The sequence below is a fragment of the Heterodontus francisci genome, chromosome 17 (assembly GCF_036365525.1).
Source record: "Heterodontus francisci isolate sHetFra1 chromosome 17, sHetFra1.hap1, whole genome shotgun sequence".
Classification (NCBI taxonomy): domain Eukaryota; kingdom Metazoa; phylum Chordata; class Chondrichthyes; order Heterodontiformes; family Heterodontidae; genus Heterodontus; species Heterodontus francisci.
In genome coordinates this window covers 19,473,071-19,487,298 of record NC_090387.1, presented here as the reverse complement: position 1 = coordinate 19,487,298, position 14,228 = coordinate 19,473,071, and the positions used below count along the sequence as shown (strand labels likewise).

Here is a 14,228-nt window from a genome sequence, read left to right as displayed (position 1 = left end):
GGAAAAAGAAAAGACTGATTAACAATTTGATGCCCAAGATTGAACACAGTACTCCAGAAGGCATCTGACCAATGCTCTGCACAACTGAAGCACGGCTTCCTCATGATTGAATTTCAATCCATTTAAGATAAACCATTCCATTAGCTTTTTTGATAGCATTTTGTATCTGTACAATACCTTTTAGTGATTTGTGTACAGGGGCACCTAAATCCATTTGCTCCGCTACAGCTCTTAGTCTCCTAACAATTAAGAAAATATTCTGAGTTGTCTTTCTCAAATCCAAAGTGATAACCTCACACTTCCCCACATTGAATTTCACCTGCCATAGTTTTGCTCACTCACTTAGTCTATGTCCCTTTATAACTTCCCACTTCCATCCATGCAGCTTACAGTGGCTCCTTAGTGCCATCTAAAAACTTAGATATAAATTACTTCATCCAAGTCATTAATATCATAGAATCTTACAACACACAAGGAGGCCATCCACCTACAGTGCATGTTCTGGTTCTTTGAAAGAGGTATTCAATTAGTCCTACTACACTATTCTTGCTAGTGTAGTGAAAATCTGAGGATTCTATACAGATCCCTAGGGAACATTAATAACAAAGCAAAATACTGTGGATGCTGGAAATCTGAAATAAAAACAGTTTTTGCGAGGAGCAGCTTTGACAGAACGAGGTGCGGAGCGGACTTTCAGCTGAGCGGTCAATTTCAGTAAGTTACAAGTTAATCCCCTTTTGTTTCGGAGGACCAGGGGACTGCTGGGTAGGGGAAAACTATTTATTTGGGCAGTTTTAAAATCTTTGTCTTTTGCGAGGAGCAGCTTTGACAGAACGAGGTGCGGAGCGGACTTTCAGCTGAGCGGTCAATTTCAGTAAGTTACAAGTTAATCCCCTTTTGTTTCGGAGGACCAGGGGACTGCTAGGTAGGGGAAAACTATTTATTTGGGCAGTTTTAAAATCTTTGTCTTTTGCGAGGAGCAGCTTTGACAGAACGAGGTGCGGAGCGGACTTTCAGCTGAGCGGTCAATTTCAGTAAGTTACAAGTTAATCCCCTTTTGTTTCGGAGGACCAGGGGACTGCTGGGTAGGGGAAAACTATTTATTTGGGCAGTGGCAGTACCCGAGACACTACACGTGTAGTGTCTCCCACCCACCCTCCTCCTCTAACCAAAAAAAAGGACTCTGGTGTGTTGATAAGGTAAGCTTTTTATTTAAAAAGTTCAGTCCGTCGGATTGCTAAGCGAACAAGTTTTGACTTTTTTTTTTCGTTTGGTTTTTCAGTAGATTTATTGGGAATCTAGAATAGTGGGAATGGAGGTAAAGGCAGTTGTATGTTCCTCCTGCAGAATGTGGGAGGTAGGGGTCGCCAAGAGTGTCCCTGCTGACTGCATCTGCGGGAAGTGCACCCAACTCCAGCTCCTCGCAGACCGCGTTAGGGAACTGGAGCTGGAGCTGGATGAACTTCGGATCATTCGGGAGGCGGAGGGGATTATTGACAGGAGTTATAGGGAGGCAGTCACACCTCAGGTAAAAGAAGTAGGTAGATGGGTTACCGTCAGGGGAAGGAAAGGGAACCAGCAGGCAGTGCAGGGATCCCTTGTGGCCGTTTCCCTCAACAACAGGTATACCGTTTTGGATACTGTTGGGGGGGACGACTTACCAGGGGTAAGCAATGGGGTGCAGGTCTCTGGCACAGAGTCTGTCCCTGTTGCTCAGAAGGGAAAAGGGAAGAGGAGCAGAGCATTAGTCATTGGGGACTCCATAGTTAGGGGAACAGATAGGAGGTTCTGTGGGAACGAGAGAGACTCACGGTTGGTGTGTTGCCTCCCAGGTGCCAGGGTACGTGATGTCTCCGATCGTGTTTTTGGGATCCTTAAGGGGGAGGGGGAGCACCCCCAAGTCGTGGTCCACATAGGCACCAACGACATAGGTAGGAAGAGAGATGGGGATTAAGGCAGAAATTCAGGGAGCTAGGGTGGAAGCTTAGAGCGAGAACAACCAGAGTTGTTATCTCTGGGTTGTTGCCTGTGCCACGTGCTAGCGAAGAGAGGAATAGGGAGAGAGAGGAGTTGAACACGTGGCTGCAGGGATGGTGTAGGAGGGAGGGTTTTGGTTTCCTGGATAATTGGGGCTCTTTCCGGGGTAGGTGGGACCTCTACAAACAGGATGGTCTTCACCTGAACCAGAGGGGTACCAATATCCTGGGGGGGAGATTTGTTAGTGCTCTTCGGGGGGGTTTAAACTAAATCAGCAGGGGAATGGGAACCTAAATTGTAGTTCCAGTGTACAGGCTGTTGAGAGTAGTGAGGTAGGGGATAAGGTTACAGGGACGCAAGAGGGCACTGGCAAGCAAGAACTTGGTTTAAAGTGTGTCTACTTCAACGCCAGGAGCATCCGGAATAAGGTGGGTGAGCTTGCAGCATGGGTTGGTACCTGGGATCCTGATGTTGTGGCCATTTCAGAGACATGGGTAGAGCAGGGGCAGGAATGGATGTTGCAGGTTCCGGGATTTAGATGTTTCAGTAAGAACAGAGAAGATGGTAAAAGAGGGGGAGGTGTGGCATTGTTAATCAAGGAAAGTATTACAGCGGCAGAAAGGACGTTTGAGGACTCGTCTACTGAGGTAGTATGGGCCGAGGTTAGAAACAGGAGAGGAGAGGTCACCCTGTTGGGAGTTTTCTATAGACCTCCGAATAGTTCCAGAGATGTAGAGGAAAGGATAGCGAAGATGATTCTCGACAGGAGCGAGAGTAACAGGGTAGTGGTTATGGGGGACTTTAACTTTCCAAATATTGACTGGAAATACTATAGTTCGAGTACTTTAGATGGGTCTGTTTTTGTCCAGTGTGTGCAGGAGGGTTTTCTGACACAGTATGTGGACAGGCCAACCAGGGGCGATGCCACATTGGATTTGGTACTGGGTAATGAACCCGGCCAGGTGTTCGATTTAGATGTAGGTGAGCACTTTGGCGATAGTGATCACAATTCGGTTAGGTTTACCTTAGCGATGGGCAGGGACAGGTATATACCGCAGGGCAAGAATTATAGCTGGGGGAAAGGAAATTATGACGCGATTAGGCAAGATTTAGGATGTGTAGGATGGGGAAGGAAACTGCAGGGGATGGGCACAAACGAAATGTGGAGCTTATTCAAGGAGCAGCTAATGCGTGTCCTTGATAAGTATGTACCTGTCAGGCAGGGAGGAAGTTGTCGAGCGAGGGAGCCGTGGTTTACTCAAGAAGTTGAAGCGCTTGTCAAGAGGAAGAGGGCGGCTTATGTTAGGATGAGACGTGAAGGCTCAGTTAGGGCGCTTGAGAGTTACAAGCTAGCCAGGAAGGATCTAAAGGGAGGGCTAAGAAGAGCAAGGAGAGGACACGAGAAGTCATTGGCGGATAGGATCAAAGAAAACCCTAAGGCTTTCTATAGGTATATCAGGAATAAACGAATGATAAGAGTTAGAACAGGGCCAATCAAGGACAGTAGTGGGAAGTTGTGTGCGGAATCAGAGGAGATAGGGGAAGCGTTAAATGAATATTTTTCGTCAGTATTTACAGTAGAAAAAGAAAATGTTGCCGAGGAGATTACTGAGATACAGCCTACTAGGCTAGATGGGATTGAGATTCACAAGGAGGAGGTGTTAGCAATTTTGGAAAGAGTGAAAATAGATAAGTCCCCTGGGCCAGATGGGATTTATCCTAGGATTCTCTGAGAAGCCAGGGAGGAGATTGCAGAGCCGTTGTTGTTGATCTTTATGTCGTCATTGTCGACAGGAGTAGTGCCGGAGGACTGGAGGATAGCAAATGTTGTCCCCTTGTTCAAGAAGGGGAGTAGAGACAGCCCTGGTAATTATAGACCTGTGAGCCTTACTTCGGTTGTGGGTAAAATGTTGGAAAAGGTTATAAGAGACAGGATTTATAATCATCTTGAAAAGAATAAGTTCATTTGCGATAGTCAGCACGGTTTTGTGAAAGGTAGGTCGTGCCTCACAAACCTTATTGAGTTTTTCGAGAAGGTGACCAAACAGGTGGATGAGGGTAAAGCCGTGGATGTGGTGTATATGGATTTCAGTAAGGCGTTTGATAAGGTTCCCCACGGTAGGCTATTGCAGAAAATACGGAAGTATGGGGTTGAAGGTGATTTAGAGCTTTGGATCAGAAATTGGCTAGCTGAAAGAAGACAGAGGGTGGTGGTTGATGGCAAATGTTCATCCTGGAGTTTAGTTACTAGTGGTGTACCGCAAGGTTCTGTTTTGGGGCCACTGCTGTTTGTCATTTTTATAAACGACCTGGATGAGGGTGTAGAAGGGTGGGTTAGTAAATTTGCGGATGACACGAAGGTCGGTGGAGTTGTGGATAGTGTCGAAGGGTGTTGTAGGGTACAGAGGGACATAGATAGGCTGCAGAGCTGGGCTGAGAGATGGCAAATGGAGTTTAATGCGGAGAAGTGTGAGGTGATTCACTTTGGAAGGAGTAACAACAATGCAGAGTACTGGGCTAATGGGAAGATTCTTGGTAGTGTAGATGAGCAGAGAGATCTTGGTATCCAGGTACATAAATCCCTGAAAGTTGCTACCCAGGTTAATAGGGCTGTTAAGAAGGCATATGGTGTGTTAGCCTTTATTAGTAGGGGGATCGAGTTTCGGAGCCATGAGGTCATGATGCAGCTGTACAAAACTCTGGTGAGGCCGCACCTTGAGTATTGCGTGCAGTTCTGGTCACCGCATTATAGGAAGGATGTGGAAGCTTTGGAAAGGGTGCAGAGGAGATTTACTAGGATGTTGCCTGGTATGGAAGGAAGGTCTTACGAGGAAAGGCTGAGGGACTTGGGGTTGTTTTCGTTAGAGAGAAGGAGGAGGAGAGGTGACTTAATAGAGACATACAAGATAATCAGAGGGTTAGATAGGGTGGATAGTGAGAGTCTTTTTCCTCGGATGAGGATGGCAAACACGAGGGGACATAGCTTTAAGTTGAGGGGTGAAAGATATAGGACAGATGTCAGAGGTAGTTTCTTTACGCAGAGAGTAGTAGGGGCGTGGAACGCACTGCCTGCAACAGTAGTAGACTCGCCAACTTTAAGGGCATTTAAGTGGTCATTGGATAGACATATGGATGTAAATGGAATAGTGTAGGTCAGATGATCGGCGCAACATCGAGGGCCGAAGGGCCTGTACTGCGCTGTAATATTCTAATTCTAATTCTAATTCTAAAAAAATGCTGGAAATGCTCAACAGGTCAGGTAGCATCTGTGGAGAGAGAAACTGAGTTAACGTTCGAAGTCGATGACCTTTCATCAGAGTTAGCTCTTTTTCTCTCTCTGCCAATGCTGCCAGACCCGCTGAAGATTTCCAACATTTTCTCCTTTTATCCCTGGGGAACTTGTCACATCCCGCCAATCAGAGAAGGAAGTCTTTATCCCTACTCTCTGTCTCTTACCTCACAACCAATTCTCAGCTATATCATAAGGTTACCTCCCATTCTATATGCTCTCACCTTTGCTAATAACTTCTTATTAAGTGCTATCTGAAAGTCCATACAGACAATATTCATTGTCACTCCCCTATCTGCCACGCTACTGACCTTAAAAGATTTCCTAAATTCCCCAAACATGACTTACCCTTCTATTGTGCCTTCCTTTGATTAACTGATACTTGTCAATCAATCACTCTGCCTCTTGCAATATGAATACTTGCAATAAATTCCCCACAATTGATTAAACTGACAGGTCTGTAGTTACCTTGTTTCTCCCTCCTTCCCTTCTTAAATAATGGAGTGACATTTGAAACATTCCAATCCAAAGGCAAAATTCTTGAATCTACAGAGCTTTGGAAAATTATAACCCATAATTGCAAATCATGATCTGCGATTTCTCACCAATTGCTTTGAATAGCCTGGCGTGAAAACCATCAAGTCCCATTATTTTCTCCATTATCATTTTCTAAAACTTATATTAAATCCACATGACTTACTTTTAGGTTCTCTTGTCCTGCTGATATTTTGTCCCCTTTCTCCACTATGAAAAGTACTCATTTAACAAGTCTGCTATTTACTTGTCCATTATAGTCATGGCTGCATTTATCGTAATGGGCCCATATTTCCCTTTGGCCACTCTTTTCTCTTGTCTTGCTCATGCAAGGAGTAATTATGAAATACAAAATGAACTGAGGAATTGAACTCCAAAATGGACTCTTTTGCTGCAAGACAAAATGAAGAAAGAGGTCAGGTGACCTCTCCTGTTCTGCAACTACACATGGTAACTGCTGGAATTCTGAACCAGACGTCAGGTCTGGTCAAGTGTTGAAGAAAGCATTAGAAATGCTAATAGCCCATTCAATGTTAATGGCTACCTCTTTCAACCAGTTGGACTAAGAATGACTTTGCAGACATAGGGCTGAATTTTACCTTAGGCAAACGGGAATTCGCCACTGATGTGAAAGTCCACTTAAGTGGACAGCGGCAGGATCAAGAGCCATGGCAACGGAAGTCCCGCCTGCTGGCAGCTGCTGGCCAATCAAAGGCCAGCAACTCTTTAACTGAGCAGCACCACCCGAGACCCTGGAACCAGGCCACAGGTAAATCACAGCGGTAAAGGCTTCGCGGGGTGGGGGTTGGGGGGTGAGGGGGTTTAGGGGGGTTGGCAGCAAAGGTGGGGGGTGGCTCTCAGCGGGTCCCCCTTCCTGATGTTCCCAATGCCAGGTCCCTCGTTAAGGCACAGTGCCTTTTAACAAGGGGCATCCTCCCACCCCCACCCAGGTGCAATATCTCTCAGTATTTAGACTCTCATACGGTGTCTCCCAGTATGTAATTTCCCAGTGCAGTATCTCGCAGTATGTAATGTCTCAGTACTGTATCTCTTAGTATGTAATCTCGCAGTGCAATATCTCTCAGTATGTAATGTCTCAGTAAAGTATCTCTCAGTATGTAATCTCGCAGTGGAATATCTCTCAGTATGTAATCTCTCAGTACTGTATCTCTCAGTATGTAATCTCTCAGTGCGGTATCTCTCAGTATGTAATCTCGCAGTGGAATATCTCTCAGTATGTAATCTCTCAGTACTGTATCTCTCAGTATGTAATCTCAGTACAGTATATCTTGTTATGTAATCTCTCAGAACAGTATCTCTCAGTATATAATCTCTCAGTACAGTATCTCTCAGTATGTAATCTCTCAATGCAGTATATCTCAGCATGCAATTTCACGGTGCGTCATAACTCAGTATGTAATTTCTCAGTGTGGTATCTCTCAGTATGTAATCTCTCAGTACAGTATTTCTCAGTATGTAATCTCTCAGTGTGGTATCTCTCAGTATGTAATCTCTCAGTGTGGTTATCTCTCAGTGTGGTATCTCTCAGTATGTAATCTCTCAGTACAGTATTTCTCAGTATGTAATCTCTCAGTGTGGTATCTCTCAGTATGTAATCTCTCAGTGTGGTATCTCTCAGTATGTAATCTCTCAGTACGTAATCTCTCAGTACAGTATTTCTCAGTATGTAATCTCTCAGTGTGGTATCTCTCAGTATGTAATCTCTCAGAACAGTATCTTTCAGTATGTAATCTCTCAGTGTGGTATCTCTCAGTATGTAATCTCTCAGTACAGTATCTCTCAGTATGTAATCTCTCAGTGTGGTATCTCTCAGTATGTAATCTCTCAGAACAGTATCTTTCAGTAAGTAATCTCTCAGTGTGGTATCTCTCAGTATGTAATCTCTCAGTACAGTATCTCTCAGTATGTAATCTCTCAGTGTGGTATCTCTCAGTATGTAATCTCTCAGTGTGGTATCTCTCAGTATGTAATCTCTCAATACAGTATCTCTCAGTATGTAATCTCTCAGTGTGGTATCTCTCAGTATATAATCTCTCAGTGTGGTATCTCTCAGTATGTAATCTCTCAGAACAGTTTCTCTCAGTATGTAATCTCCAGTGTGGTATCTCTCAGTATGTAATCTCTCAGTGTGCTATCTCTCAGTATGTAATCTCTCAGTGTGGTTATCTCTCAGTGTGGTATCGCTCAGTATGTAATCTCTCAGTGTGGTATCTCTCAGTATGTAATCTCTCAGTGTGGTATCTCTCAGTATGTAATCTCTCAGAACATTTTCTCTCAGTATGCAATCTCCAGTGTGGTATCTCTCAGTATGTAATCTCTTCGTACAATATCTCTCAGTTTATAATTTGTCAGTGTGGTATCTCTCTGTATGTAATCTCTCAGTATGTAATTTCTCTGTGCAGTATAATTCCAGGTGTACTTTCTCAATGCAGTATAACTCAGCATGTAATTTCACCATCTATAGTTCAGTGCATAATTTCTCAGTAAATTGAAAGCAGAATCATGATGCAGTTTTGCTCTCGGTGTAGAATCTGACTATGGTATACTGAAGTTTTAATCTCTCGGTCTAGAATCTCTGAGTGTGGTATATTGATACATAACGCTCTCGGTGTGGAATCGCAGTGTGTGGTATATCAAAGCATGAATCGCCATAAGATGGGGGGCGATTTGCACAACTTCCCCCCATTTGCTTTGTACACACAGCAATTCACCCTCAATCTCCCCGTTATTTTTGAGAACTTCCTAGATTTGCACATTAAAATCGAATTAAACGCACCACAGAAAGTTAGGACTCGTGCTTAACAGTATATATTCCCTTTTAAGAACATAATTGTTAATGGAATGCCAATCAACCTCTTCTGCCCAGAAAAGGAACTATTTGAATTGTTCATTCCCATTCCTGCATCTAGTAATTTCTTCTAAGAGATTTTTTAAAATGTAGATATTTATCTTATTTTTCCATTTTGACTTTTTTCGCTCTCCTAATCCAATCTTTCTTTCCCTCTATAAATAGAAAACTGTCCTGCTGAGCATTTCTAGCATGTTTGGTTTATATTTCAGATTCCCAGCGTACACAGTATTTTGCCTTTCTTCCCTCTCTTTATTTCTCTTTCTGTACCTGATTTGGCACTAATTCACCCGATTTCCTTTCCCTTCCTTCTTCTGTTTCTTTCTCAATCTGTTAATATTTTTTGGTTAAGGCGATAAACTATTGGTCCTGATGTCCACTGAGGTCACAGATGCCTCGTTGCCCTTGCCACGCCATTATACAGTCATAGAGTCATATACGGCACAGAAGGAGGCCATTCGGCCCATCGAGTCCTTGCCAGCTCTCCACAGAGCTATCCAGTCAGTCCCACTTCCTCATGGCCCTGCAAGTTTATTAGCTCTCACTTCCAGCAAAAAATATCTTCCAGTTGAAGTCTGAGGGGCTAAAGTCTAACCAAGGGCACATGCCTCAAGAGGCCCAACTCCAGCAAGATTTGAGCCATTATAGTGAACATACAGTCCACTGTATATTCCAGTAAAATTACTGGACTGAACAAGGCGGAGACACATCCTGGGTTCAGCTGCTTGATATCTGCTTGATCTTCAATCTCAATATAATTGACATCACCACAGTGTGTTACTGCCGTACAACTAACTGTCCACTGTTTTATATGTAACATACCCCACCACTGCTTTAATGGTAGCTATATCTAGGAAATATTAATGCTACTGATTGATATTTATTACTTTTATTAAGTTCCTAATAAAGTAAAAGACTTTGCTACCCATATATCTTACTAAAATATTGTAGCAGTTACAATTGCTCAGAGTTCCTGGAACAATGGGTCTTAAGCCACCCAGCAGGCATGTTGGATGACATTTTTGGTGACAAATCCCACCAATTCCACATAATGGGCTTGTCAGAAAAGTTGAATAAAAAGAACAGCAACAGTATGTATATCAAGTTGGTCGAGTGACAAGAAACAGAGATTAGTGGTGAATGGTTGTTTTTCGAACTGGAGGAAGGTTCACTAGGGACTGGTATTAGGGCCACCGCTTTCCTTGATCTATATTAATAAGCAGCTTGAGTCTGCAAGGTACAATTTCAAAATATGCAGATAACATAAAACTTGGAAGTATTGTGAACTGTGAGGAGGATAGTGATAAAGACAAACTGGTGGAATGGGCAAACAAGTGGCAGATGAAACTTGATGCAGAGAAGTGTGAAGTGATACATTTTGGTAGGAAGAACAAAGAGGGGCAATATAAAATAAAGGATATAATGCAAAAGGGAGGGGTGCAGAAACAGAGGAACCTGGGGATATATGTGCACAAATTGTTGAAGGTGGCAGGGCAATTTGAGAAAGCAGATAAAAAGGCATACGGTCTCCTGGGCTTTATAAATAGAGGCATAGAGTACATAAGGAAGGAAGTTATGGTGAACCTTTATAAAACATTATTTCAGCCTCAACTGGAGTATTGTGTCCAATTCTGGGCACCACACTTTAGGAAGGATGTGAAAGTTTTGAAAAGGATGCAGAAAAGATTTGAGAATCATTCCAGGGATGAGGGACTTCAATTATGTGGATGGATTGGAGAAGTTGGGGCTGTTCTCCTTAGAGAAGAAAGGTTGAGAGGAGATTTGATCGAGGTGTTCAAAATCATGAGGGGTCTGGACAGAGTAGATATGGAGAAACTGTTCCCATTGGCAGAAGGATTGAGAACCAGTGGACACTGATTTAAGATGATTGACAAAAGAACCAGAGGAAACATGAGGAAAAATCTTTTTATTTTATGCAGTGAGTGGTTAGGATCTGGAATGCACAGCCTGAGTGTGTGGTGGATGCAGATTCAATCATGCCTTTCAAAGGGGAATTGGATAATTATCAGAAGAGAAACAAATTGCAGGTCTACATGGAAAAGGCAGGGAAGTGGGATTTGCTGAGTTGCTCTTGGAGAGCCAGCACAGACATGACAGGGAGAATGGCCTCCTTCTGTGCTGTAACCATTCTATGATTCTACATTACAGCAGGGACTACACTTCAAAAGTACATTGGCTGTTAAGTGCTTTGGGACATCCTGATGTCGTGAAAGGTGCTATATAAATGCAACTTCTTTCTTCTTTATTACTGCTCTTCCCTTTATCTGTTCTCCTCCTTTAAGACCCTCATTAAAACCCATCTTTTGACTGAGCTTTCAGTCATCCCCTTCATAATATTTCCCTCTTTGGCTTGGCATCCACCTTTGATCACGCTTCTGTGAAGCGCCTTAGGATGTTCTTAAACCCAAGCTCATCTAAAACTCTAAAATAAAAGCAAAATACTGTAGATGCTGGAAATCTGAAATAAAAACAAGAAATGCTGGAAATACTCAGTAGGTCGGCAGCATCTGTGGCGAGAGAAGCAGAGTTAATGTTTCAGGTCAATTCTTATCTCATCTAAAACTCTGCTGCTTGTATCCTAACTCACATCAAGTCTCATTCACCCATCACCTCTGTGCTTGCTGTGACCTACACAGGCTCCTCCAGCCCTACAAGATCTCTGTGCTCTTCCAATTCTGGCCTCTTGCACATCCCCAATTTTCATTGTTCCAACACTGATGGCCGTGTCTTCAGCTCCCAAACGCTAAGCTCTGGAATTCCCTCCCTAAACCTCTCCACTTCGCTACCCCTCTCTCCTCCTTTAAAGGTGCTCCTTAAAGTCCACCAAGCTTTTGGTCAGCGCATCCTAATATCTCTTTATGTGGCTTACTGTCAAATTTTGTCTGATAATGCTACGGTGAAGCGCCTTGGAACTATTTACCCTGTTAAAGGTGCTATATAAATGTAAGTTGTTGCTGTTCTTCTACATTAAAGGCAAGTTGTTGTTTTTGGTCCACCCATTGGGCATCCTCATCCAAATATGAATTATAGGCTGGATAGGGAGAGTCATCAGGCTTCCCAACTTTCAAACATGCCCATTTCCAGCTGTAAGTCGCTGATTAGTGATCAGAAGTAGGAACACCGGCTTATTGTACACTCCTTAACCCTGCACCAACTCAAGAAAACACTTTGTTTGGCTTATCCTCAGGGCATCTCTTGCACTGTGTACTGGATGGAAGGAGGTGCCACGAGGCTATACAGGAGTAAATTCCATTTCAATGATCCCTCCCTGTAATTAACCCGCCTTTATCGGGACTTTATAATAGTTGAAAGGCTTTACGGTAAGCTATTGCTCTCTGCACTATTAACTGCCTTAACCATATAATAACCTAGATAGCAGAGGCTGTGACAAATTAAATTACAGTTTGAGAGGTTTAGATCTTCTCTGCAAAACGTGACTAAAAGCTACTGAAAAATGAAGATGACTTAATACAGTAATACGATACCACAGTGACCCCTGTGGCACAGAGATAGTACTGCAACTTACTATTCTGCTGCAAAGATAATTAAATTGGGCCAGATTTTGCAGAAGCAGGGCATCTAAGTTTTAGAATTTTTGCATGGCAAGATGCTGATATTGTGAGCTGATGACATTGCAGGGCAAGCATCTGTTTATCAATCAGGTTGAAGGATTGTGAAATTAACATCACAAGGACTGAGGAGAAGTGGATGAATTTAATGCCAAACCAGCTACTAAAAGAGAAGGGAAGAATGGATTAAGAGAGGGAAAAGAAATTGCAGACGCAAAAAAAAACTTTTTTTTAAACCTGCAACAATTTAATACCTGAAGGAATGAAACTCCACACTTGTAATGGTTAATTTTCAATGCCAGAGAGATTGATTGGCAGTAATTAACACTTACCATGGCGTTAAAAGGATACATAGACATGAAATGGACAAGGCTTGAATTCCTGTGGCGAGTTTAGTTCATATCTACCACGCAAATGCAGCAACTTCATACTGTTTAGTGCATTTCAATAACTAGGCTGACTGTGAGATGTTTGTAAGGCTAACCGTGGAGCAGTGCAACCAGACACTAACCTTTGGATATTCGAGTGCCATTAGCCTCACCAATACTTTGACAGCAAGTTATGTCCCAATAGAGATAAGTATAAGGGGATCAGCCCATTTGGCCCAATGAGCTCATGCCTCCATTGAAAGCTTTTGTTTCTCTGTTTCCCCCCGTCCACCCCCTCCACGTTCATTGTAGTATCTAACTCTGTCCTGTAGAATATTTGGCATGATGTTCTGCAAGATTTCTGTTCAAGGCAATTGCTGGAAAGCAAGTGATAAAGAAATAGCACTTATGGAAATTTCTTTTCAAATCTACGAATGACAATGGTCATTGTAAAATCTCAAGATTTGCAGAATGAAGAACTGGGATCAACTGGAGTGAGCCATCATAGTGAGTTTACTCAAATCCAAGATTCCCAACACCTGAAAGCTCCTACTCAACTTTAAATATTTTCCTGCCTACTGTCAAAAACAAAATCTAAACACATAACATCTAATATTTTGTTGATAGGCTGCAGGGTTTGATGAAGAAGGGTGGGAAGAGGCTCATGTGGAGCATATACGCCACCATGGACCTGTTGGGCCGAGTGGCCTATCTCTGTACTGTAAATACTTCGTAACTTTGCCATATATCTAACTGAGCTGCTACTGCGAGCTGACGCAGTGACATCCTGTTACAGCAACAACAACTTGCAATTATATAGCACCTTTAACATAGAAAAATGTCCCATGGCGCTTCACAGGAACGTTGTTATAGAGATCATTTTGTCCTGTAACCCAAATGGTCACTGTGACTGGCAGATGAATGTATTGGAAGGCTGCAGTCTCTGATGTGTGCTGCTGATCCCATAATCCCCAATGTGTCCTGTGTTGCTGACCAGTACTGCTCAATACCATCAACACTTTCACTAACTGCCCAGCCTTTCCTCTCTGATGTGCTGCTCAGAACTTCAGTGCAATAAAAAAAATGTTTGCACTTTTAATTTGCTCAATTGTGAACTGATGTTCGCTACAAAACAAGACTATTCAGTTAATATTTTGCATTTTAACAGAAGAAATATAGCTCTTATGAATCATGCACAGTTTTAACCTGCTGAGAGAGGCTTGCGAATGGGGAGGGGGCTGTCATGGTGCAGGATGCACCTTTAAGTGGAGACAGCAGGTCTGCTGACTGAAGATAGCTGAGCACCTTGAAACTCTGCTGAATGATGCATACGCTTTGTACTACTGCTCCCTGCTGTTTAGCTGCTGTAATATACTTGCAATGGCTTTATTAAATCTGGTTTTATTTGGTAGAAATTAAATAACATTCCTTCTTTAAAAGCAGTTATTAAATGTAAGAAATCATTTCATTCATAGCCATATGAATATGTCCTTGTACCACAGTATTCTTGAGGTGAACTATTGTGTACTACTTTAACAACTGAGCAGTGCATTACCCTTTTTCTAAAACACTATGGAAAAAACTTGCTGAAAGGCACCAGA

General features: G+C 42.8%; 1 protein-coding gene across 1 annotated transcript in view; it reads right to left on the bottom strand.

Annotated features, from left to right (window-relative positions):
• The window catches only part of dusp22a (dual specificity phosphatase 22a), a 171,967-nt gene that overhangs the window by 130,688 nt on the left and 27,051 nt on the right, over nucleotides 1-14,228 (bottom strand). The window lies entirely within an intron of this gene.